We start from the raw sequence: 26,623 nt of genomic DNA on the forward strand, positions 1-26,623 counted from the left end.
AGCCCAGTATCTAAAGACTCGTTGAAGCTCAACAAGGGGAAAAAAAGCAGCATTGGGAAAAAAAGATAGAAATCCTGCAGCCTCCCACAGTGTTTATATCTCAGTGAAAAGTCTTTTCACCAAGGGGGACTGAGTGGACGTTTACATGCTCGGCCTTGCCCTGGCTTTTATTGCCTCTGCAAGAGAGGGACAGGCTTGGCTCGGAGACGAGCGACCACTAGAGTGGAGAGCCCTGGCAGGCCTTATTAGGCAGGGACACCAGCACAGCCAAGCCATGTGCAGTGCCAGCCTTTTCCCTTCAGTGTGAATGCCATCATTGCCTCTTCGCCTCAGGCTGACAGCACTGGAAATACTGGCCAATGGGACAGTTAGCAGCAACTTAAGCTGCATTTGCACTGCAGGTCTTAAATGCCCCATTCATATGTACAGTAGTTTGAATGTTTGTTTTAATTTGTGGCCTTCAACATTAACGTTATTATCTGCATGAGGCCTTTCCATCAAGTTTGACGTTTGTAATGGTGCTAGGACATCGCAGGTTCAAAGCCAGTGCAATAAAAATCAAACTGTGGTGGATGTAATTGAACATTGTGAAGGATGTGCAGCACGTGAGCTGACAAGCTGGCTGGCATGAGGAGATACAAGTGCACTCCCGAGAGAACATGTTTCCATTAAATCCCCCGCCGGAAATATCAAATGCTGGAAGACAATTTGCTGCCGTCAGTGTTTGCAACAGGAATTCCTGTTTCATGATAAAGGGCCACTGAATGGAAGCAAACTGAGCAGATTAAAGTGAAAGCAAGAACCACACTCCGGCTAAGAATTGTTGTTATTTTACATGGGGGAATACATTCCGTACTTTAGTAAATGCACTGTTGCAAAGATGAAATGGTCCTCCAGTGCAAAGTGTCTCACTCTGAACCCTGAGACTTCTTCCATTGTGTAGCCAGCATTCGATACACTTCCATGGACACTAACGACCCGCCTACCGATTGAGCCTCTTCAAAGAAAGCTTGGTCCTTGGACATTTCATCCATTGTCATACCTTCCTCCTAGAGCATCACCACTGCATTTGTCTTTAAATGCTACAGTTTACTTCTCAGTTAGTCACTGTTCTACATACTATACTCTATTGAACCTAGTGGTCCATCAGGGTGTACCCATGAAGCAAATATCACAGCACTGCTCATGTCCTTTTAAAATTATTGTTTACTTCTAATATAACCTTTAAGTTAAGGTTATCAATAGACTGTCTTATTTTAATGTTCATGCAAAAATATACTAACTCTGATTTGCTCCTTCGCCATAAAATACACAGTGACATTTTTTTTTGTAATTGGGCGACCACGTTGACTGTGAGGGATTATATACATATACGGTACAGGTACATGCAGGGGCACGCCTGGCCAAATTTGGGCCCTTAGCAGAGTTTTATTTGGAGCGCAAATTGTTGAATATAATATTTTTAATGCAAGATAAGAAATTAACAGAATAAGAATAACTGTCTGGGGCTGGATCAAACCCATGTCCTGTGCCTTAAAAGGCAGCAGCTGTACCATTACACCACCAAGTCCTCTGTTAATCATTGTGGCAACGAGCGTGGTGTCAGAATACTTGTCTGTTTTTTCCCCCTCTTTCCTCGGCCTGACTCGGTGGGCTATACCTCATGGCAATGATGCGCATTTTTTGCACCTTATCAGGCCCCCCATGGATCGAGGAGTTTGTAGATATGGGCGGCCATGTGTACGTTGAAAATATGCCTCTAACGCAGGGATCTCAATTGCATTTGTCCAAGGGGCAGATTTTTTCTTTCTCAGCAGACATTGGAAGAAAAGATGTTGGTGAAAAAAATTACAAATATTTGTTAAAAACTATTTTTTGAAATTTTCGTAAAAAGTGACTTGTGGTGCCAGGAAGAAGGAGTCGCAGGCGGAGTTATTGGAACAGCAACTGGGAACATTTATTTCCCTGCTCCTCTCGAGCTTACAAACTGACAGAGCAAAATGCACATGTCTCTCAACTGGAAAAACAAGGGTCCCTTCACCATAAGGGCCCAGGTGAAACTGCAACTCACATAAAGTTCCGATGGGTGAATTATGTCCAACATGCGCCACAGACTAAATATGGCCAAGTCGACAAGTCAGCAATAAATGAATTCAGTGCGTCGTAACGAATTCATGTTGCACAGTGACGGTCCTTGTTGCCTTGTAGAAGTGTGTGTCATCACATATGAATGTGCTGCATTGCGGTGTTAAAAAGTGTGTGTTTTTCTAAATACAGCACCTGTGCCGACATCCTTGACCTTGTAACCTTTCGCTGACTCACTACTGCTGCACGCCGGCCAATTCCTGCATCCTCCCAGCTCTTAGTCATGCCTCGGGTAGTGTGCTTTTGGATGCATAAACCTGTTTGTTTTTTATCGCCCTTTTGGAGCATGCCGACTTATATAAAGCCATACAGGGATGAGGCAGGCTTTAGTTTAAGAGCCAAGTGAGATGTTGCTAAAAAAGAACAAGATCTTGATGCCATAATCATTTGAATCTGTCGAGAATGATCACATAGAGATGAGATTTAAGAGAAGTGTGTCATTGGTGTTATCAACAGCCACGAGCCCAACCCGTGACTGTCACGCACGTTCAGAAATTAACACGCCATCGTCTATGTGATGATTTGATCTCCCGGCATCCATCTGAAATAATCTCTGTACAACAGCCCCTCTGAGATACTCAATTAGTTCACCAAGTGTTTGGCGTTCAACCTCGCAGACGGCAAACTCCAAGGTGAGCGGTCGTCAGGGGCCGCAACACGCCATGATTGATGAAGTGAGACGATTGGTCCAGGGAGGCACTTGTCTCCTATTGACCCTGCGATGTGTCATCAGTGATAATGTCAGGCCTTGTTTGATAGGATGTGCAGAGGCGAGGTGCAGCCCTTGGGGTTTTACAGAGACGGAGAATGAGCACATCGTGTTTAGTTGAGAGCGACCTGCATCCTCTCGGACAGGGGTCCACAATTACATTTGTCCAGGGGCCAGAATCTTTCTCGACAGACACTGTGAGGACCAGATGGTATTGTTTAATTTTTTGTAAGACATTATATTTTTTTGGCCTTTTCCAGTGTTAGATTCATATTACCACTAACGTCCAGAGTCTTGGATGTTGCGATGTTTCGTCCCGAGGTGCCTCCCCAGGTTATATTCCTTTGAATCAGTGTTTTTTAATGTAATTAATTACCTGCGAGAGGAGCGATTGCATTAATTAAATGACATATCTTTATTACACGCACACAAATGTAGTCGCTGGTGAGCAAGTCTGTTGTGGGTTTGACTTTTGGGTCATTTTGAGTCTTTGTATTTTATTTCTTATGTGTTGTGTAGGTCTGGACCCCAGATGCAGAGGCATGAAGGCTGAAAAACATTTCTAATCTCTTGAGAGTCGCACAAAGTACAACAAAGCCAACAAAGCAGGGAGCAGAAAGAAAAGGCGATGGTGCTGTTTGGTCCAGCCTTTTGACTGGGTCTTTTAATTCTGTCAAATAGTAAGTTTAACAATTTAATGTATTTGGAGTGAATATAAGCAATTGCAATGCCAGAGCGATCAGCCACCTACCAAAGTCTAGCAAAGCCAGAGCGATCTCCGAATCATATACCTTCTGTAGAGAGTCGGTCCCACTGATCAGGAAACCGTTAACTGTCTGTTGGTGTATTGTTCTGATCTGGTTTTGAAGCAGTCTTGGCTAGGTGGCTGAGCGTCTCAGGCAAGAAACAGGATGGTGACTCATAATGAAAATGTGTGTGTGTGTGTGTGTGTGTGTGTGTGTGTGTGTGTGTGTGTGTGTGTGTGTGTGTGTGTGTGTGTGTGTGTGTGTGTGCGTGTGTGTGTGTGTGTGTGGGCGTGTGTGTGTGCGCGAGATACAATGGGAACAGGGTGTGCCTGTTCCAAGTGAAAGGCCTTGTGATCATGTTTCTGTGGCTAACATTTTGCATTTTTTTTGCAGTAGTTATCCAAAACATAATGGAAAAGATTCCATTCCTAACAGTGTGCAACAAATTAAATGAAAAAAGGCACCATGAAAAAACGTACTGTTATAAATCCAGAGACATGCTGGATGGCAGGGAAACAACTCGGCATACTACTAGAAGACGCGACGATTATTACATGTTCAAAAAGTAGAAGCCCAAGCAAGAGCATCCTCAGAGCATGGAAGAAAACTCCGGCCTCTCCCAGCTGCAAACAATTGGTTTTAAGTAGCCATACAGCCAATCATCCGCAGGGACCAATTGTGTTTGGTTATCATAATATGGCTCCGCTACGTTGCTCCGTGCATGTGCGTATGCATGGAATCCTGCCAGGCCCTTGCCCACCTCTTCTAATTGTGCCAAAGGAGGGTAAGTGTGCCCTGTGCCATGCCTGGGCGCAAATCAGTGCGCTCACCCAAGTCAAACGTGCCGTGCTTTACGTGTTAAGAGGTTTCCAGGCATGCTAAAATTGGTCTAGTGTGAGTACGTCTGTAGTGGTTGCCTGTGGATACTCTTATTTGTCCAGTTCATCGTATTCTCAGAGCATTGAAGCGATCGCAACTGGACTGTTCAGGTTGACTTAGAAGATGTTTCGCCTCTCATCCGAGCAGCCTGTAGTGCGTAGTCTGTAGTGTTTTGCTGCTTGGAGTTTGCAGATGGCTAGTTCCGGTGCATTTAAGCACATCTTTTAGTTTTTCTGGCTTGCCGTGAACAACATAGAAAGCAGATAAGTGGAAAACATAGAGATTACTGGGAAAACAAGTTGAATGCTGTTGGTGAAGACCGACAGAAACAATTTGGAATGTTTAGGAAAAAGTCTCACAAAACTACAGCTGAGGACCTTGTTTTCAGTGTCAGTATCAAAAATGTTAATTGTTCAAGTGCAAGAAAAAGGTCTTGCACTTTCCGAAAGCTTTGTTTCCCTATAATAATATAATATTTACTACCCCCCAAAAATCTATTTTATTGTTCCTATTTCTTCTCCCTCCACTTTTTTAACATTGAGGCTATTTATTCATTAGTGTGACTTTTACTCGAGGGGAAGCAGATGGTGTGAGTCTTAGTTACAAGTTTCTGACACCCCGAGGATCCAGTCCATCGATTACACCAATATGCCTTTCAGAGCTTGTAAGCGCGCTCATTTTCAATCAATGGCATATGAGCACAATTAAAGCAGAGGTATTAAAAGCTAAATCACTATTTAACGAGTGTTTTTGCATGTGCGTCTGCATAATTCCTTGCATTTATTCTGCAATTAAAGTGCATAAAGTATCCAGATGGCTGCGGTTTACACCATCCGCACGGATGGGAGAGCAACTTTCAACTTTTTACAGGAATGCTGATGAGTGAGGAGAAGTGGACCAACAAAATTGATTTGACAAAAAGTACTTACACGAGAAGCACACTCAATATTTTTGTGTACAATATGGGTAGACATACCACACTGAACTAAACTGCAGTGCTTGGTGGACATGAGGTAAAAGGTATAGGTTTATTTCGATTTTTAATAACAATCCAGCACTCCGGGTTGAAACAGCAAAGGAAAAAGGCTGCCGTATTTGTGCTGTTCTTAAACTTATGGTTATACAAACCTAAAAACAACACAGGCTAGCATGTGTTTAATATTTATAATTCCACAAGTCAACTTATTTCTTGTTTGTCTGTAAACTTGACCATTTTGTGTGCCACTTTTGGAGTAAAACTACAGTATCTATGATCATTCATGGATCTTTTTTGCTGTCGCACTAGCGCCCCCTATGATGGATATTACTTACAGTAACTATTATTAGATATTACAATAAAGCTCTCCCTCTGAACTGTAGCACTGCTACTTCCTTTGACAGTTTCAAATCAATGCTCAAAACACACTTGTTTGTAGTAGCTTTTAACACCTTTTATTTGTTTCTTTTACTGTTTTTTGAGCTATTTTTATTGTTTGCTTGTTTTTGTTTTGGCCAGGGCTGTCAAATGATTAAAAATGTTAATCAAATTAATCACAGTTTTCAAATTAATTAATCATGATTAATCACCATTTGCAACTATTTGTGAAATGTGCCCTTTATGAACAAAAAATTCTGAATTACTATGTATTAACAGCTCCAAATGAACTGAAAGTTTAAATCATTTATATCAAAAGATAGCACGCATGTCTGCTAATCTGAAACACCAGTCCCTTTAATAGCAGCAGAACATTTCAATCACACTTTAACAATGTTATTATGAGCCATGAAGAGTTGCATTCAAAGACAGCAGGTAATTTTTTGAAGTTGAATACACAGTTTTGAGTGTAAACTGTATTTTCTGGGATTTCCGAGCATACTTGGATGCAGCAAATTGTACTTCCAAAGTAAGAGTTAAGCTAGTGAGTGACAAGAATATCCTGTCACTCAATATACTGTTTTTCTTTGTCTTTCTGTTTATTTAGAGCACACATTCACACATAAGACGTTGTTGTGATGTTCGGAGTGTCCCTGAATGAGGAAGAGTCGTTTCCGAGGAGGACTACAGACGTGTTTGTGAGTTCGAGATACATATGTTGTGTTGGAATTGCGCTGCTGTTGATGTGTTCAGGTCAGAATAAAGTTATAAAAGATCGTCAGACTCTGTGGGGATGCTATTGTGCCCCCGTCTGTTGTGATAATAGAGAGGAGTGGCTTAACACGGTGCGCATGCGTTAACTATGCAAACAATTTTAACCTAATTAAAGAAATAAATTAGTTACTGCCGTTAACACGGTATTTTTGACAGCCAAAGTTTTAACGTTTATTACTTCCGCCATGTGGTCAGAGCACATGGGGGAAAAAAGACAGGACAAGTTTCCAACCAGTTCTTCAAAATAACAAATACTGATCCAAGAAATGTAGGATAATTGTTTTGGTCTGCATCACAATATGGGGGAATCTGTGGCTCTTGGTGGAGGTCTCTGCGTGCTTCTGTAGTTTATTACGATATTTTTGTTTTTGTTGCAGCACTTTGGGCCAGTAGTGACTGTTTTAAAATGTCCTCTAGAAATGAACTTGACCTTGACCCAGTGTGCTTTGCCACTTAAACCTTGAACCTGACCTGAACCTGAATTTAGTTCTATGCACGTTATGCTATGTTTATATTTATTTTTAGTGCAAAATACCGAAACGAACAGGCGAACCTTAAAAGGCAGCAGCTGTACCATTACACTACCAGGGACGCACAAGTGAATGGGTGAATTCTGCCATTTTATTCTCTAATTCTGCTGCATGGTGCTGGATTACTCGTCTCTTTTTTTCTCACTTGACTTGGACCGACCCAGTCCCAGGTTTACCCCGCCTCTCGTCGCCCAAAGACAGCTGGGATAGGCTCCAGCATACCCAAGACTAGTAAGGATGAGCAGTATAGAAAATGGACAGATGGATGTTTGGATGGATGGGCTTTGGGCGGACTTGATGCTCTCTGCCTCACGGCAGCGACTTGTGCAAATAGGGCACCCCATAGATGGTGGGGTATGATGATGGTACCAAAGTGACACTCTGCATCCAAAGAAGAATTAAGCAAAATCAACAATGTTGATAATAAACTAAAATCCTGCAGTTGTTGTTGCTGTGTTCCAGAGCGAGCTAAGAGTGGGAGTGCATAATGACCTGCTAATTACCAAGCGATGAACTCGGACGAGCGTCGGGCTCCTGTGCAACGCAGCCGAACACTCGACATGGAGGAAATTAAAACAGTTCATCCCCTGAGGCTCAGCAACAATGGCTGCCAGATCCTCATCTTCACTGCCAGTTGGTACGAGGAACATCTTCACTTTCTTCAGTAAGGTTCTTTTCTTTCATTTTTATGATTTGTGTAGAAACATGCGCAGTAGGCAGGGTGGGGCGATGGCGTGTTGAACATCCACATACGGCACCCCAGCTGACATACTGAGACATATTGAGCATTCCCAGTGAGCAGATGCCTACAAAATCTAATTCAAGGGTCTTCTTGCCAGTATGGGAAACTGGCTGCTCGTCCCTGCCCCACTCCCTCTCACTGCTGGGAATCATTGATGAGGAAGCGCCAAGTGATGGCGGCTGTAGCCTGAAGCATCAAATATGGTAGATGAGGCAACAGGCCATGCAAGAGCCTTCAATCACACACACGCATCATGCATCACCTTCTGATGAGGGCACCGTTTCTATTCAAATCAACAGAAGCTCTGCTTTCTACTGGTGCCAACCTGCACAGTCTGTTGGGTTCCAGTCTGCCTTCACTGCACTCTTTTGATCAGAGAGCTGTGCATTTAACAATACATGATACAATATTGTGGTTGTAGTTTGCAGTGGTCTACACCTGTAGCATACTGTACTGACAACTGTCGGGGTCTAAGGTTATGGTACATACCTGGTCTGCTTTATTTTAAGGTTTGCATTATTTTGAGTACAGTAGGGGAACAAAATGCAAAACATAAAACTGCTGAGTTTTTGTACAAGTATTACGAGTCCTATTCACACGGGAAAGAATGTTCTTCAACGAGGTTCGTTGTTTTTGGAATTTCCGCAAAGTAGGATTCCTTATTTATAAATGGATATTTGAGCCCTCTAGACATTAAATTACACCCCATAGTTACCTTTACCCTCGTATTACCCAATATAGTATAGTCATCAGGTTAGAAATCTAGGGGTAATAATGGACTCAGATCTGGACTTTACCAGCCACCTTAAATGAATAACATCATCAGCTTTTTACCATCTAAAAACATTGCCAAAATCAAAGGAATAGTGGCTAAAACCAATTTAGAGAGACTAATCCATGCCTTGGTCTCCAGCAGGCTGGACTGCTTTAACAGCCTTCTCACCGGCCTCTCGAAACGAGCTGTAAAACAGCTGCAGTACATCCAGAATGCTGCTGCTCAAGTCTTGACTAGAACCAGGACATATGGCCATATTAGTCCAGTACTCGGGTCTCTGCACTGGCTTCCTGTCACTTAGAGAATAGACTTTAAAACAGCTTTGCTTGTGTACAGGTCTTGTCATGGTCTTGTGCCAAAGTACATCTCGGGCCCTGAGAAGCTCAGTGACGGGTCTCCTGTGGATGCCCAGAATCTGGACTAAACACGGTTAGGGTATGTTTCAGTTTTATGCTGCTGATATCTGGAACAGTCTTCCAGAAGATGTGCGACAATGCTCAACTTTGGCAATGTTCAAATCCTGGCTGGAAACATTCCTATTCAACTGTGCATTTGACAACTGAAACTATTTTATCTGAACTCTTCATTTTTAATTATTATGAATATATATATATATTTTTAATGGAATTATTTATGGAATTTTATGTAATGATTTTAGAATGAGTATATGTTTTTATGGAATGATTTTACGAAGTGATTTTACACTTCTTTTTTGTAAAGCACTTTGAATTACCTTGTGTACGAACGGTGCTCTATAAATAAACTTGTCTTGCCTATAGTAGACATACTAAGGGAAAATGTTTACACCACATTGCATAGGCTATGGGATCACTGCAGGGACACAAGAGATGGCCACGGCTTTAAGCATCGCGTGCTATCGAGCTAACTAGTTAGCCTCCAATTTATTTATTCTAAACTTAAGAAAAGGTTTCAAACAGAGTTGAGAAGAAAGAAAAAAAAAGAAGCCAAATGCTTACCACTTCCACTCAGAATGGGAGAACTTTTTTTTCCACTCTTATCATGTCGGACATGCCATGGCTGACTACATGCAGTGTTTAGGTCACGTGATGTAACGACATGTCACGTCAATGTTTTGTGTCTACATAGCATTTGTGTCTCGGTATTTTTGAGCAATAATGGGCCGTAGTCAACCACAAAACAGCGCTCATTTATTAATTAATAAAAAAATTTAAAAAGCTCCATAGAGTGAGGGAGTGAACTGCAAGTTCGAACCAAAAAGTAGTCAGTGACGACTGTATTATACATAATAAAATATAATATAGAATCACACATTGGCATTGGGAGAGTTCCTTGTTGTTCTTTTTTTACTGTTCAAGACATTCCTTTCTGTGGTGGCTTTTGTCTCATTAATGTAACATTACTGGCACCTAGTGACCAGTGTAGAATACTAAAAGTCGTCGCAACGTCTTTGAATGTGTTTTCTGAATGCCTTATATTTGTATTTTAGTTCATGTAGCCATGTTTATGCTTGAAAATGCTTAATTTAGTCAAAAATAGGTACAGTTGCATTAAATATGCATTTTTTTTGCTAATAAGCCATAGTCAAACACAAAACAGGGATGATTTACTCATATATTTTTGAAAACCGTGATAGAGTGAAGGGCCGCACGGTGGCCTAGTGGTTAGCATGTTGGCCACACAGTCAGGAGATGTGAAAGATCTGGGTTTGAGTTTGCATCTTCTCCCCGTGCGTGCGTGGATGTGCATGTTAGGTTAATTGGCCACTCTAAATTGTCCAAAGGTATGAATGCGAGTGTGAATGGTTGTTTGTTTGTATGTGCCCTGCGGTTGGCTGGCGACCAGTCCAGGGTGTACCCCACCTCTCGCCCAAAGTCAGCTGGGACAGGCTCCAGCATACCCGTGACCCTAGTGAGGATAAGCGGCATAAAAGATGGATGGCGAGGTGACAGAGTGAAGCTGCAAAAGGGCAAGGTGGCGAGGGACAACTGTACCTTAAGACATTTCATTATGACAAATTGTAATATACATCATTTATAATTAATATAAATCACTCAATAAAGACCTTACCCAAAATAAACACCTGATACTTGCTGCCGTCTTGATTTGATTATGACATAATCTAGAGCATGGCCATAAATGCCCCAAAGACCAACAATGTACACTTGAATGCCTTCCTGCGGCAGATGGCTTGCATATATGTGATTTTCAGGAGTTCGGTGACTTTAGTGGTCAGTTGTGGTGATTTTTAATTAGTTTCCATGTTATTAACTGAACATATTAAGGTTATGTTTAGGTGACCACTGATGCGTGTCCTCATGAATACACTAAAGGACAGGGCTGCATGCAAATTAGCATGTGTTATTCATGTAGACGTTTGCAGGGATAGTATACATATCATATAAAATAAGACAATAACCAGCTTCTTTATCATTCATGTAGGACCTTGTGAGCTGGAAGTTGAGTAAGGGCGCTCCTACCAACACGATTCTCATGCAGCAGCCGCTTCCCAATTAGAAGTGAATAACAATGGCAGCCAGGGGTCAGGGTCAGTGATGTACGCTGGGAAAGAAGGAGTCATTAATTGTTTAGTTTCAAGTGCAACACGTGGAACAGGAAGTTGGCAAGCGGTCCAACAAGAGCAAGGGAAGAACAGCGAGGGTCCCATGAACAATGAGCCTGCTCCACTGGGCGGCGAGACGAACGAAAATGAGCAGGCAGGAGACGTGAATGCAGAGTACAATTTAAGAAGAGAAAAGTTTAGTAGTGGGATCAAAAAAACATATTTAGTTTAAAGAAGTATTCTGTGTGCCTGTTTGTGCAGGGTATTGATGGAGTTGTTTTTTCATCCGGATGCAAGTCGGACCAGCAGGGCAGTACTAAATAGTAAATCTAGATAATTATACACACTCGCCTGCATTTCATTGCCCGCTTATGCCCAGTCCTTGGCAGAGGTGTCCCATTAAGTATAATGTACATATGGTACCTTAGAGGTATGTCGACAATTAAATATGATATAATTATGATACTTTTGAGGTTTGGAGACCATTAAATCTGATGTACATGTGGTACATAAGAGGTATAGTAAGTATGACGTACAGTCGTCCCTTGTCTATAGAGGTTAATTGGTTCCAGACCCGGCCGTGTTAAATTAATTTCTGCGATACCGGATTCAATGTCAATAAATTGAATATTTTCATAGTTAGAGCATAGAAAACCTTTTTATGACTTTCTAAATACGTTTTTGAACATTATTAGAGCCATATAGACATGAAAGACTCGAGACGGTCGCTAGCTAGCAAGGGGAAAGTCCAGGTTTACAGCAGAGGTACATCAAAGATAATGTAAATATGGTCCGTTAGTGGTACGCTAAATATGGTGTAAATATGGTACATTAGAAGTACATTAAATATGATGCAAATATGGTACATTCACAGTACATGAAAGGTGTATATTAAAGATACAGTCGGTAGAACATGAAATAGTACTTCTGTGTTGTCACTGCACAATATTGTCACATATTTAGGTGTGCAGCAAATGTGTTACTTTGTAAAAGTCTTGTTTTGCTTTTATGCAGTGTGACGATGAAATACGTCTCATATCTACCACCTCTTGTTGTTGTCGCCATGGTGTAAGCTACCTGCAAAAATACACACCTTGTGCAACACTTGCCCTTTAATGGAGCCATTAAAAGCGTTCTGTAGGCCATGTTCCAATCGAGACTGATTAGCTCTCTGCTGCAAGGGGAAACACGGCGGCCAGAAATCTGGTGAATGCTGATGGCTGTGTTTTGATTGCCACATACACACCGCCAGACAAAACAAATAGCAAGTCGGAGGCTTCTCACCTCATCACACATAAGAAGGAAGACGTCTCCTGCTTGGACTTGGAACTAATTCATCCCTTTTTTTAATGCACTTTTTTCTCTGGAACTGCCCCGAAGGTAGACACTTAAATCCCAATTGGTGGCGATAAGTTGCCATGGGCAGCAGTTAGTTTGTGTGGTAATGCTGTAAACTATTAAAGCTCTGGATTTCATCGAGCATTGACACTGAGCCCACCAACCTAAAGCTTGCTGGGTCATTAAGGTTATAAATCACTGCAGTCCTTTTCCCCACCTAAGCAATAATTCTTAAAAGTTAAAATAGAAATGTATTTATTTTTTCTTGTTATTGAATATAGATGTACTTTATTATGACAAGTTTGGTGTTGGATCAAATACTAAGTAAATACAGGGCCAGTATTGTTGATACCAATACCGATACCAATATCTTTTACTTGGACATCTTTCAAGATAATCGAATGATTTTGTGATTTTTGCTTTTTAAATTGCTGAGAATTAGAATAAAACACAGGACAAAGGTTTTAGGCAGAAAAAAGAAAGTGTTTTTTATTAACAAACTTATAGTGGCTTCCAGAAGTATTGGAACAGTGAGGCCAATTCCTTAATTTTTGCGGTAAACTGAAAACATCTGGGTTTGACATCAAATGAACAGATGAATAAGAGACCAGAGAGCAACATTCCAGCTCCTATTTCCAGGTATTTCCATCTGGATCTGATGTGAGTGATCATGTGAGCAAAGTACTGAAACATGTGATTGACAGACATGTTTTGTGACCCAAGTGTGTCCTGTTACATTGCTTATTCAATCAATAAATAGCACTGAATGTCTGCGTTCAGTTTCAGATTGGGTAGGATAGGCTTTGTCTGTGTAGACTGCATTTAGAGGTGAGAACAACATGAAAATCAGAGAGCTGTCAATGTGTGAAGAACAAAGCCACTGTGAATCCAAAGCCGAGGTCACAACCGGTCGTACGAATTTTTTGGCCATGCCTTCTGCATGAACCAAAAATCGTTCATGCAGAACGTAGTTGTGGTGACCATAAAGAAGTAGGATCTTGACATGCATGGAGGACATACGGAATACCTCAACGTGCGTTGGCCGCACTAATTACGTACGTGGGGTCCACGTGTGGTGCATGACACACAGGTTGTGCAAGTATGATGTATGAAAAAATACAAATGTTGCCCAAACCTGACACAAGCAAAATGTACAAAAGACACGCGTTGGCCGTACGGGTGACGCACAAAGACGTACAAAGTGCATAAATTTGTCTTGCAAACTGAAAAAACTTACGAGCCTATAGATTTTGTTTGACGTGACAAAGAACCTCCGCGGCCAGTCTACAGCTCGAAAATCAGTACATCACACACGCGCCCTACGTGCGTTTCTTCAGTTTTTTTGCCCGTAGACCAGCCGTGGGAGCCCATACGACCTTTTTTTTGACCTCGGCTTAAGAGATGATGGAAAATCAATCGGAACCATTGCACACACATTGGTCATAGCGAAGAAATAAACCACTGGTGTACAACGTTACGGACGTGGAACAGGTAGACCAAGGAAAACATCAGCAGTTGATGTCAGAAACATTGTGAGTAGAGAAAGACACTAAAACAACTGTTCGTGACATCAGTAACAACCTGCAGAGGTCCGGAGTGAAGGTATCACTATCTACTGTTCATAGAAGTCCTGATGTACAACGGCTACACCAGAAGATGCAAGCCACTCATTGGCAAGAACAATAAGAAGACCAAGCTGCAATTTGCCAAAAAAGCACAGAGATGAGCCTCAAAAATCCATCACTCCAAAGAACTTTTGTCCACCCAGACATATTTGTGAAAATAACAGATGTGAACTGAAAAATATTGATCTCATCGCTCTAGTGTTGACCCAAGACCGATACTACTCTGGTATTGGTTTGGATCGATCCGCTCACCTCTACTTCACAGAGAAGCTAGCACAGAAGCAAAAACCTGATTTGAGCTCCCAAGAAAGGAAAGTGTCGACGTTGTTTTGCCCGTGTTGCACAAGCAGCCGTGGCAGCTCGGGAAATAAAAAATCTGTCAGGATGCTCCAGGAGTTCTTTTCCATTCATGGCAGTCGGCCGGTGTTTATTCTTCCAGCAGTCAATACGAGTTTACCACTCGGAGAGAACTGTGCAAACAGGAGAAAAGCAGGAAATTAACTGCAAACCAAACAGGCATATTCTCCAACACACAAGCCCTTTGGCTCTTTGTTTTCATTGATGACCTTCATCAGGCTGCAGAGTCCATCATCTGCCTGCTGTGTCTGCTTTGTAAGTACTGCTGTATAACGTACACCACATCACTTCCCACAAGTTGATTTCTCTACTGATTACCGTGGTAGCTAGAAAACATGCGGGCAGAAACGGATTAACGTTTGCTGTATGTTGAAAAAGCAGTGACACGTAAAAAAACGTTGTCCACATGATAACACATTCCAAGCACTGCCTGAAAAGCAGGTGCCGCTATAATTACTAACTGTAAGGTTTTTTGAGCCAATGAGAAGTCTGAGGAAAGTTGTATTTGGAAAAGACACAATATCAACAATATCAACCCCTGCAGACTAGGCTTCACGTTGAAAAATGGAAAATTGAAATCATGCAGAAGTATTTGGACATCCACCCATTTTCTGTAGAGCGTGTCCTCATTAGGGGTCATGGGTGTGCTTGAGCCTATCCCAGCTAACTTTGGGTGAGAGATGAGGTACACTCTGGACTAGATCTCTAGCCAGTAGCAGGGCGCATATCAGAGGTGTGGACTCGAGCCAAGCGACTGCACAATTTTGATGACTTTGGACCTGACAATATCATTAAAGACTTACAACTCGACTTGGACTTTGACATCAATGATTTGGGACATGACTTGGACTTTTGTCTAATGACTTGAAAATACTTGAGATTTTCAGTGACTGTGTCAAGTAAAATCTGGTTTTATTTTATTTAAAAAATAATTTAAAAATAAACAATTCAGAATGCATTCCTTGTATTTGTGAATTCAATAGACTTACATTGTTAAAATGACATTTTATTTGGGAGACACTAAACACTGCTTATGATTTGTAAAGGACTGGAAAATTTCAAGCCGATGCCACGTCCAGTGAAAAAAAATATAATTTCATTGTCTCAAACCCAGAATCCAAAAACTCACTAGGAATTGCCCCATGTTAACTTTTGGCCACCATGCAGCTAATCTTTTTCCATGTTGGCATGTTAGTTATGTTGCATATGGATAGAACTTTTTTATTTGAAGAAAACAAGAGTGTGATTGGATCTAAGATTCACGTAATTTAGGAAAACCTATTGTCATAAACACTATCAGAATTCTTTTTTGGCATGATTTGCACGAAGATTCACAAGTTTTTACATTTAGAAACTAGATAAAACGAGAGTATTTTCTTGAATCAAGTTTAATAATTTTACACATTTACACAGATGTTATGACTAGACTTTATTTAATACATTTATGAAATTTGCTGTGCAGCCTTCACATTGGTCCGAAATCAGCAAATCTTTACATTTATTTTCTGTGTGTGAGTCCATTTTTAAATTTAGAAAGTTTAGAAACCAGTTTTATTCTTAATTTAAGACAAATATTCTTAATCTGTTGTTGAAAAATAATCAAAATAAGGTTTTTTAGCTTGTTATTAGAAAAAAGAACACATTTTTGGCAAAAAATATTTTCATAAGAATTGGCTAGCTATACTTTCTTAAGATAAGATTATTTTTCTCAAATAAAAATTGCAGTGTTGTTCCGAAATCAGCAAATTTTTTGATAAATTTTCTGTGTGTGAGTCCGTTCTTACATTTAGAAAGTTAGGTAAGCAGTTTTTGCTCTTAATTTAAGGCAAATATATATTCATCTGTTGCTGAAGAATAATTAAAATTATGTTTTTAGCTTGTTATTAGAAAAATGAACAAATTTCTGGCAAAAAAAGAGCCTGACAGCGGTCAGTATGAAGGACCTGCGGAACCTCTCCTTCTTACACCGTGGGTGTAACAGTCTGCTGCTGAAGGAGCTGCCCAGGGAAACAACAGTGTCATGTAGCGGGTGAGAGGTGTTGTCCATGATGGATGTCAGCTTAGCCAACATCCTTCTCTCCCCCACTTCCTCCATGGAGTCCAGAGGACCGTCCAGGACAGAGCTCGCTCTCCTAATGGTTGTTTATGGTCTCACTCCCATTTCTTCTTTTTGTATTTTGAAGCTCTAGTTAGAACCTCATTGAGATCCAACAGTGCAAAAATTAAATTTCAGCAATTTTTCAACGGGTCCTAAAATTTTGATCAGGAGTGTATTTACACCACCAGTCATCCAGTCCAATAACCAGGTTCCATTCTAAGAAATAATTATACTTCATCACATGACTCAGATAACCATTATGGATGCACGTAAAAGTCGCTGTTGATGGGTGACGTATGATTTGTTGGTGTCTTCCTCTACTTTTCCTCTCAATGAACTTCTGACCCCTCCTAAAAACAGATGCAACCTTAAAGTGTGTCCTTTTTGAAAGCATGGCATGTATTTTCACCGTCTGCTTTCCAAGCTTTGTCATTCCGCTCACGCTCCAAGTGGACCTCAATCCCACACGTGAGCGTCGGAAAGACTTTAAGTCGTCTTTGGGCCGCAGTCGAACCCCCATTCAGGACGGATTTGGGTTCTTGGGAGAGCGTTGACTTACACGAGTGAAAGAGAAAAAGGCCGACTCCATGATTGAGAAGAGTGAGGGCTTCGGCTTTTTTTTCTCCTCACTTTAGTCCTCAATTGGTTCTGCTGCTTGTTGCCTAGTAACCGCAATCCTCTTTGAAAGAAACTCTTCCTTGCTGAAAATATCACTAAAGATATATTCACATTCTGTCTCGCACTCGCCGCTCTTATCAACAGCAACACAATAACGTCCATTTTGCCGGAACAATGACATTTTTTCCTTTTATTTTGTTTTCCCACATACTGGTATTATTTTGCCGCAGTTTCCGGCTAAACCTTTGTAGCCTTTGTGCACGAGCAAGATAATGACAGCTCTCTTGGGCGGCAAAATGCTAGTTTGTTGTGTGGAGTGTAATTGTTGGAAGTGCTCAGTAAGTTGTGGCTGTGTGTTCATCAGGTGATTATTGTTGTGTTGGGATTGCAGCCACTTTGCGATTACAGCTGGTCAAAAAGGCCCTCGAGGCGTGTGAGAGGACACGATGGCTGGAAAAGACTTCAGCAGTGATGGCTGATGGAAGAGCATACATTTCTACATATTTTCCATGACAGTGATCAACCGTAAGTTCACGTACAGTACATGCTCTTCATTTCGCTTTCTCAGTTTGATCTAAATGTATGCATTAGGTGTAATAATGCACTTCACTGTCATGCATGCATTAAAGTGCTACAGTGAATTAATGAATTCTCCCTGAGACTAATTCTCTTGTCTAATCTTGTAGGCTGTCAGGCTGCACATGAAGTGTAACAGTTTCATGTATAGAAACTCATTTAAACTTGGACATAAGTTTAAATAAGTCTTTTTTTTCCTTATTTGTTCAAAGAAATCTTCCCTTCCATCGGAGTTGGTTGGATGGCTTCCTCCAGAAAATACAGTACATACAAACTATCCTGTTGTTTGCAACCTTCTGACTTACTACACGTCCAAAGATTGCTTATATTTGGTCTTACAGACGAGGGCCGTGCCTACGACGGCATTTAAAGTAACATTTTAGTGATTCTGAACTTACACCTAAATCAGGGGTTTCTAAACTTTTTCCACATATTGAAAAATGGAAGGATACTTTGATATTTTGTAAAGCAACACATGTAAGTGGCTTGAAAAAGTATTCATACCTCTTGAACTTTCCCACATTTTGTCACGTTCCGACCACAAACATGAATATATTTTATTGGCATTTTAGATGAAAGATCTACACAAAGCGACACACAATTGCAAAGTAGAAGGAAAATTGTACATGACTTTCAAAATTAAAAAAAAAATAAAAAACAGAAAAATGTGCCGTGCAAAAGTATTCAGCCCCCCTGTGTCAATACTTGGTGGAACCACCTCTCGCTGAAGTTACTGCAAGTCTTTTGGGGTATGTCTCTACCAGCTCTGCACATTTAGAGACTGGAATTTTTGCCCATTCTTCTTTGCAGAACAGCCCAAGCTCAGCAAGATTAGATGGAGAGCATTTGTGAACAGCAGTTTTCAGATCTTGCCACAGATTCTCGATTGGATTTAGGTCTGGACTTTGACTGGGCCATTCTAACACAGGAATATGTTTTGTTTTAAACCATTCCATCGTAGCTCTGGCTTTATGTTTAGGGTCGTTGTCCTGCTGGAAGGTGAACCTCCGCCCCATTCTCAAGTCTTTTGTAGGTTTTCTTCTAAGATTGTCCTGTATTTGGCTCCATCCACCTTCCCATCAATTCTGACCAGCTTCCCTGTCCCTGCTGAAGAAAAGCAGCCCCACAACATGATGCTGCCACCACCATGTTTGACAGTGGGGATGGGGTGTTGACAGTGATGTGCAGTGTTAGGTTTCTGCCACACATAACGTTCTGCAGTTAGGCCAAAAAGTTCCATTTTGGTCTCATCTGACCACAGCACCTTCTTCCACACGTTTGCTGTGTCCCCCACATGACTTCTGGCAAACTGCAAACGAGACTTCTTATGGCTTTCTTTCAACAATGGCTTTTTTCTTGCCACTCTTCCATAAAGGCCAGATTTGTGCAGTGCACGACTAATTGTTGTCCTATGGACAGACTCCCCCACCTGAGCTGTGGATCTCTGCAGCTTCTCCAGAGTTACCGTGGGCGTCTTGGCTGCGTCTCTGGTCAGTGCTCTCCTTCATGTAAGTTTCAGCCATGTCTTGGTAGGTTTGCGGTTGTGCCATACCCTTTCCATTTCTTGATGATGGATTGAACAGTGCTCCGTGAGATGTTCAAAGCTTGGGAAATCTTTTTAGAACCTAACCCTGCTTTAAACCTCTCCACAACTTTATACCTGACCTGTTTAGTGTGTTCCTTGGACTTCATGATGCTGTTCACTGACCAGTGATACTATACTAAGGTTAGATTACACACAGGCGGACTCCATTTGATCATTAGGTCAACAGCTGATCATTCAGCAATCATCAGGCAACCTCTGAAGGCAACTGGTTGCACTCAGAGAAAAGGGGGCTGAATACTTTTGCACACCACATTTTTCAGTTTTTTTATTTAAAAAAAAATTTGAAAGTCATGTACAATTTTCCTTCTACTTCGCAATTGTGTGTCGCTTTGTGTTGATCTTTCATCTAAAATGCCAATAAAATATATTTATGTTTGTGGTCGGAACATGACAAAATGTGGGAAAGTTCAAGGGGTATGAATACTTTTTCAAGCCACTGTAGATATGCTAAGAAGTTATATATATTTCTAGAAAAAAAACTGCATCTCAGCTTTGTGATATCGGTGAAAAAGTGGATTATTTGCTCTTTTTTTCCCGTTTCTGCGTAATATTTTGACTTTATTCACATATTTTGACATTTTGCCAATAATATTATAAATTTTCCCCAACCTTATTTTTTGTTTCTCATAATATTACAACTTAACAACATATTTTGTCTTTAATATTTCGTCACTATGCTACTAAAATGCCTCATAATTCCTCATAATACTACAAGTTTATTCCTGTAGAATTGCAACTTTTTTTCTCGTCAGAATACGACTTTTGTCTCTTAATATTTTGACTTAACTCTCGTAAAATTGCAGTTTTTTCTATTTCTGCTGTTCTGTGCTTTTTTTCTTACAACTTTCTCAACTTCCTTCTTCTTTTTTCTCGTAATTCTGACTTTATTCCCATGATATTTTTACTTTATTCTCATAACACTGTAATTTTTTCCATTATGAATTTTTTCAAAAATGACAACTTTATTTGTTGTTGTAAAAAGAAAAAAAAACGTCTCTTTAATATTTCACCTTTATGCTCGTTAAATTACCTTATTTTTCCTCCCGTAAAATTATATATGCATATTTTTGACTAATAATAGGCCGTATTCAACCCAAAACATCAATGATTTATTCATATATTATTGAAAAACCGTGATAGAGTGAAGCTGTGAAATTCAAAGTGCGAAGTGGCGAGGGATTACTGAGGTATTATACTTCATGTGTTCAATAACTACTCCAAATGTATTGATTATGTATTTAGAAACTGCATGTTTGCAAAAGGCTTAATCAGCAAATGTTAGCTTCTTTTTTATAATATGTTGGATGTTGAATGGTAAATGAATCATACTGCTAGTTAATTGGCAAACTCTCTTCTGTCATCAGTGTTGACTGTGTGCTTATCTTCATCAACACTGGATTGTTCAAGTGCACATTACTCATCTTTTGTTGGATGCTAATCATCCTTGTGGGGGCTTCAGGCAGCCCCCAGTTTAAGGCTGTAGTCACACAATTTTAAATGGAAGGTGAACAGTCCTGGTTTGTATGGCTGGTGCACAAATGCAAAACAATCACACCGTTTTTTATTGCAATTAAAATGTTTTTAGCACTTCATGTTGCTTCTCCTGCAGGGTCTGCAGAGTGTGTTTGCACAAGTCAACGTTGAAGTTGTTCTGAAGTGCACAAAAGTACACAAATCTCAACCGGTGCTGTCATGGTACTTTTGAAATGAATTAAAGCAAATAAGTCATGCATCCATCAACACGAAGCGATACTCGCCGATGCCTGATGTAACCCAGCATGCTTGTGTGAGAACAAGTACTCCGTTTTGTGAGATGAAGAGAAACTTGACAATGTGTGCCGGTGTAATGACGAGCTATTATGTCGCTAACTTCATTGTCGTTAACTTCCATTAAAGAGCACGTGTGTGTGGGTGGCTTGTGAAGTCCTCATGTGTTCTTCAGTCAAAGCCAACTCTGCAGAGCTGACATCCAAGGTTGCTCTTTTTAAAACACTATTGTTGGTGCCGATAACGGCTCATGTCGCTGTGAAGGCAGTGAAGGCTGCAGGTCAGTAAGTCTTAGCAACGCTCAACAATCCAGTAAAGGCGACATTTAGGCGTCATGAGGTCTTGTAGCAAGACGGATGCTGTGTCTCATATGGAATACTTACATCAGCACACTTCAATGTGTACACTGTGTACACTGTAGGCTACTTAGTTTGTGAATGCATGATTGTCCTGAATCGATTATGGTCATTGCACACTTAATAGAAATGACTATCACCTGTCATTCTGAATAATAAACAAACCGAATAATGATAACATAAAACAAATATTAGTATTCAAAATTGAACTGTGTTAGAAATGTATTTTTTGTGTGATTCCAATCATTTTCAACATTTTCATCAGTAAAAATAGCTGAATTTGCACACTTCCGGGTCAAATACGGCAAGAAACGTGAGATGAGGCTGCGGCGAATCTCTCCCCTTGGCTTAAGTGCGCAAGCTGAGCCTACCGTCTGAGTGCACTGCGCTCAGTGCACTGGGTTGAATGCAGAGTTCTGTCTGTCAGCATGTCGTCAATATAATGTTTGCAGAAACATTTGTTCTACACAATGACATTCATGTCTTTAATCTAAGTGTGACATTGTTATTCTTGCTAATCAGACAATAAAATGCAAAGAAATGTCATATGCTGAGGCACTGCAGTACTCCACCTCATCCTGAAGGGGCGAGCAAGAGCTGGAAGGTGCTTTTGGCTGCAGTCCTTTTTTTAAATTGATTGAAATACATTAACAGAAGCGCCAGTTATCAGAGGAGGGTCCCGTCTCCTGACAGACAGCCAATCGGATCCTCCAGTTGAGGGCCGGCGACACATTTTTGGTTCTACCACTTGACTTTTTTGTTCCATAACCCTCAGGATCTTTGAATAAGTTTAAAATGACAGTCGTACTGCGTCCAACCTCAGCAGCAATGCTTCGCTGCGAGAAGCCTTGCTTATGCAGCTCAACAATCCAACTGCTCTCATAGAGAGAAAGCTTTTTTGCCTTTGCCATCAAGTCATCATAATAGTGTGAATGATAGATAGAATGATAAAAAATGACATTGAATCCACATTTTTGCCAAGATTTTTTAAAGGTTGTGTGTGGTCTTTTTTAATTAGCCTATTTCACTTTAATGCTTGCTTGCAATAAATTGCTTACTCAAAACCTTGTCTAATAACATCATAGAGTAACCCTCTCTTTAGCATCTAGTAATGTAAATATGCACGAAAGTTTATAGTATCAGGCCTTAAAACAAGTCAAATGAAGGTATTTTTTCTATATGTGAAACCATTTGCAGTCTCCCCTGTCGGTCTGTTTTTGCCTTGTGAGCCAGTGGAAGTGTGCAGCGCACCCTCAATGTGACAATGTGACACCCAGAAAGCCGGAGTGCTAGTTGAGCATCCGATAGAGCCTTTGTGGCAGGCACCAGTCTGCCGCCGTCTCGCACATCCAATTCGGGAACCTGTCAGGAGGTGTAAATCGGCGCAAGCGTGGAGATCGGGGAAGTGATCGGGGAGCTTGATTCAAAGTAACAGAGAGGAACTATGTGGTTTTCTTCTTCGACCCGTACATGACCGTAAACGTCAGCGTCTGTGAAATGTCGGCTAAAGCCATCCATTTCTGGGGGCCACACACGGGAGGCGACAAACGATTGTGGTTGGCGAAACTCATCGCCAAAGCGTAACAAACCATGCACACGGGAGGCGACGAGCGGCTGTGATCAGCGACACCCGTGAGCGACGTGTTCACATCCAGAGCGAATTGTCCGAGTCTTGATTGGCTGTCAGATGTGGAGGGAATTTTGGGATATTAAAGTAGTTCAGAGGAGGAAAAGCGGCCGGTGTTGATCAAGTACTCTTGCTAGTACCACATCTTGCTAGTATTGAATATAAACTTATATAAATGTCCGTGTAAAATGAATGTGAACTTACCAGATATGTTTACTCTGGCACCGACGAGTTCCCATGCCGCTTTTTTCTTTATATCTCTATATTCTTTTTTAGAAATGTCAAATAGCTCTGGGAAATCTGACACGCAAGTATAGCGTACTGATTAGCATCCTGTCCACTCATTTGTCGATCAATGAAACTCCCACTGATTGGTCCTCGTCTGGGCGACAGCGATGAAAAGTTGAAAATGTTTCAACTTTCTGGGATCGTGTCGCAAACCAGCATGCTGACGATGACACGCACAAACACAAACTTTCACATGCACGAATTTCGCGTGTCGCTCGGCTGGACGGTGACACATCGTGCAGGTTTCATTGAAAATGAATGGAGTAGCGGCGATGTCTTCTCCTGTGTGTGGCGCTCATTACGCTCAATGCAACAATATACAACAATACAAGCTCAATGCACAGTCCACTGTGCTTCCGATGAGTTATTCTTGTTGTGCAACTCATTAAAAGGCGCTTCGGGCGACTTGATACTATCACATGCGTCCTTATTGCTGAAAAATAGGCCATCCAATCCAGCTTGTGGATGATGACACACCAACTGCAGCAAAAGGAAATAGTTTCATTTTTACACAATAAGGAGGGAAAATGTTGTTGTGATCGCTGCTTGGTGACAGTTGTTGTGCAGCTGCAACCACGACTCAGGCAGGGAAGTCTTGTTAAAACCATCACTTTTAGGTTTAGGCTCATGAAACTGACCCAAAGGCCTAAACCTGACCTCTAAATCAGCATACGTCACCCTAAGAACAGCATCTTAACGCTACCCCAACACATACCGTGACCTAAACAAAATCTAAACTCTCACCCTACCTACCTCACCCTCAACGAAGCACTCGCACACGCCGCACGCAACACACGCACACACTCATAGCACTTTATTTATTTATTTATTTATTTATTTATTTATTTGTATTATTTACTTGTATTAATGTCTCTTCTGTTGTTGTTGCTTAATTTATTGGTATATATGTTTATGTGTTTATGTTTCTTATGTTCTTATTCTTTCTTGTGTTTTCTTTTTTTTCTTGGGAGAATGAACAGAATAAGATTTTCATTGCATGGTATAACTGCTGTTTTACTATGCACATGACAATAAAACTCTCTTGAATCTTGAATCTTGAATCTACTCGAGGCCGAATATTAACCATAATCTACCCAAACCAAAGATTTTAGGCCAAAATATTTGTACCAACACATTTATTTGGGAACAATTGAACAATAATTAAAACACAATATGAGGCAGTGTAACAGTATCATACAATTATTCTCTTTTATTACATACGATCCTTTGCACAAAATCATGTCAATATAGAAATTCCTCGCCATTTGGAATTTCACGACTTTCACTCTATTACAGTTTTGAAAATATATGAATTAAGGAAACATCGCTGTTTCATGGTTGAATATGGTCTATATATTATAGAATACTATAGAGTACAGAATATTATGTTCTATGGCTATATAAACACGGAACCTACCAAAAGAAAGATTAGACTCCCGTCTTTCATCAGAAAAAAAAGTTTGTTCCTACCTTTTTCCATTCTTTCGTAATCAGCAGTAGAACATACGTACGTTTTGGGAAAATATCAGTTCCCAACTAGAAAAGGGAGAAAAACAGCTTTTTGTGAAATGATACATTTCAAGCATAACTTTAACTGACACAAATATTTTTTGCTTTTGCGACAGCTCAAATATCTAAACAACTATCCCAACATAAACAACGCAAAAAAGGGAGGGATTGTTTTACATCAAAGTAACAGCTTATCTACAAATACAACACCATGAATTATTCACAATTTTCACACTTGTAATTTCGCTGTCTGCAGGCAATACGCGTATGAAAAAGCCTTTGAATGGAATCTCAGTTGATTTTGCGTTTGAAAGGCTGACAGTCCAAGGCTCGGTGCTATCTTGACAAATGGACTTGTTTACATCACACGCCGCGTGCAGAGAACATGGCGACATCAAGACGGATGGCCTTCATTTTGGACTCCCTCACGGAGCGGATGACAGGAGGCTTTCATTTACATCCCGGATAAGGATCAATAAGATTTCTATTTAAGAATCAATTGTTTTTTGTCAGTGAGGCTGAGCTGTGTGATTTGTCTGAGTTGTGTTAAGATTGACAATGTGTCTCCAAAGAGGACATGTATGACAGCTGGACATGATAAAGGAAAGAACAAGCTACCCTAATAGCGAACAGTGTGACAAGAACTTTGGTGTCCTCGGTTTTTCTATGTTTCGGTTTTTGTCCACCCTTTTGGAACAAATTAATAACGAAAACAGAGGTACCACTGTATTGTTACACTTATTTGCTGTTTAACCAACAACATAAAGCTAAGATGTGGCTGCTTGGTTCAGATAGTTGATCATATGTTGACTACAGTGGATTGGTTTTTGAATCTTCAATGTATAAAATATATGAAAGCGCTGGAAAAGGTTTGGACAAGTGTGACATGAGACATCCAGGTTCGGACATTTGAAGTGTATGCTTCCACAAGATGATGGTTAAACTTCAAAGTGAACCACTTTTATGGCCTTGCCGAGGCGAGACTTGTTTCCTTGCTTCTCTCCTCGTTGGTTAATATTATTTATATAATATTTATATGATAAAATAAGTGCTTTAAGGTCATCCACTTCTTCTTTACCAACGAGACCTTGTTTGGATGCCTTTTCCACTCAATGTGGGTCACTTCCCATGATGCTCCCACTTTGCCTCTAGGAGATGTACTTAGGAAGTCTTTACTTGAGGTGCAGCAGACATATTGGAAAATCTTTTTCTTTTTTTTTGTCCTCCACAGAAAATGTTAAAGCTCTGATACAATTTGTAGTATTGAGCACTTTGCAGCCTGAGGTGCGTGCAGCCCTGAGATCAAGAGACAGGGTCCTTGTCTTGCTGACTATGGATTTGCAATGACGGTTGTGAGACAAAGGGGTCAGCGGATGATGTCGGACAGCGGCCCGCCGCCCCATCTGTCTGCGCATTATGACGAGCTGACACCTCCTCATACTGTATAGGGGGTCCAGACGAACGGCGGCGATGGCGGGAGCGCGTCTGGCTGCAGGTGGAGAGCGAGCCTGCACGCTTTGTGCTCACTGGTCCCGAGGACGACGCGGACGCTCGATAAACTGAGATGAGGTCACCATTAATCTGTCACCCGGAGGGAGGAAACATTTAGGAGGCCTCTGGCTGGGGATGATGAATGGCGGCCACTCTGGGTGGGTAGCTGCT

The 26,623-nt window shown here is 40.9% G+C and overlaps 1 pseudogene; it reads left to right on the top strand.

Moving 5' to 3' along the window:
• Window positions 1-7,646: 7,646 nt before the first annotated feature.
• The window catches only part of LOC129190303 (major histocompatibility complex class I-related gene protein-like), a 43,554-nt pseudogene continuing 24,577 nt past the window's right edge, over window positions 7,647-26,623 (top strand).

Source organism: Dunckerocampus dactyliophorus, chromosome 11, assembly GCF_027744805.1.
Source record: "Dunckerocampus dactyliophorus isolate RoL2022-P2 chromosome 11, RoL_Ddac_1.1, whole genome shotgun sequence".
In the NCBI taxonomy this organism is placed as follows: Eukaryota; Metazoa; Chordata; class Actinopteri; order Syngnathiformes; family Syngnathidae; genus Dunckerocampus; species Dunckerocampus dactyliophorus.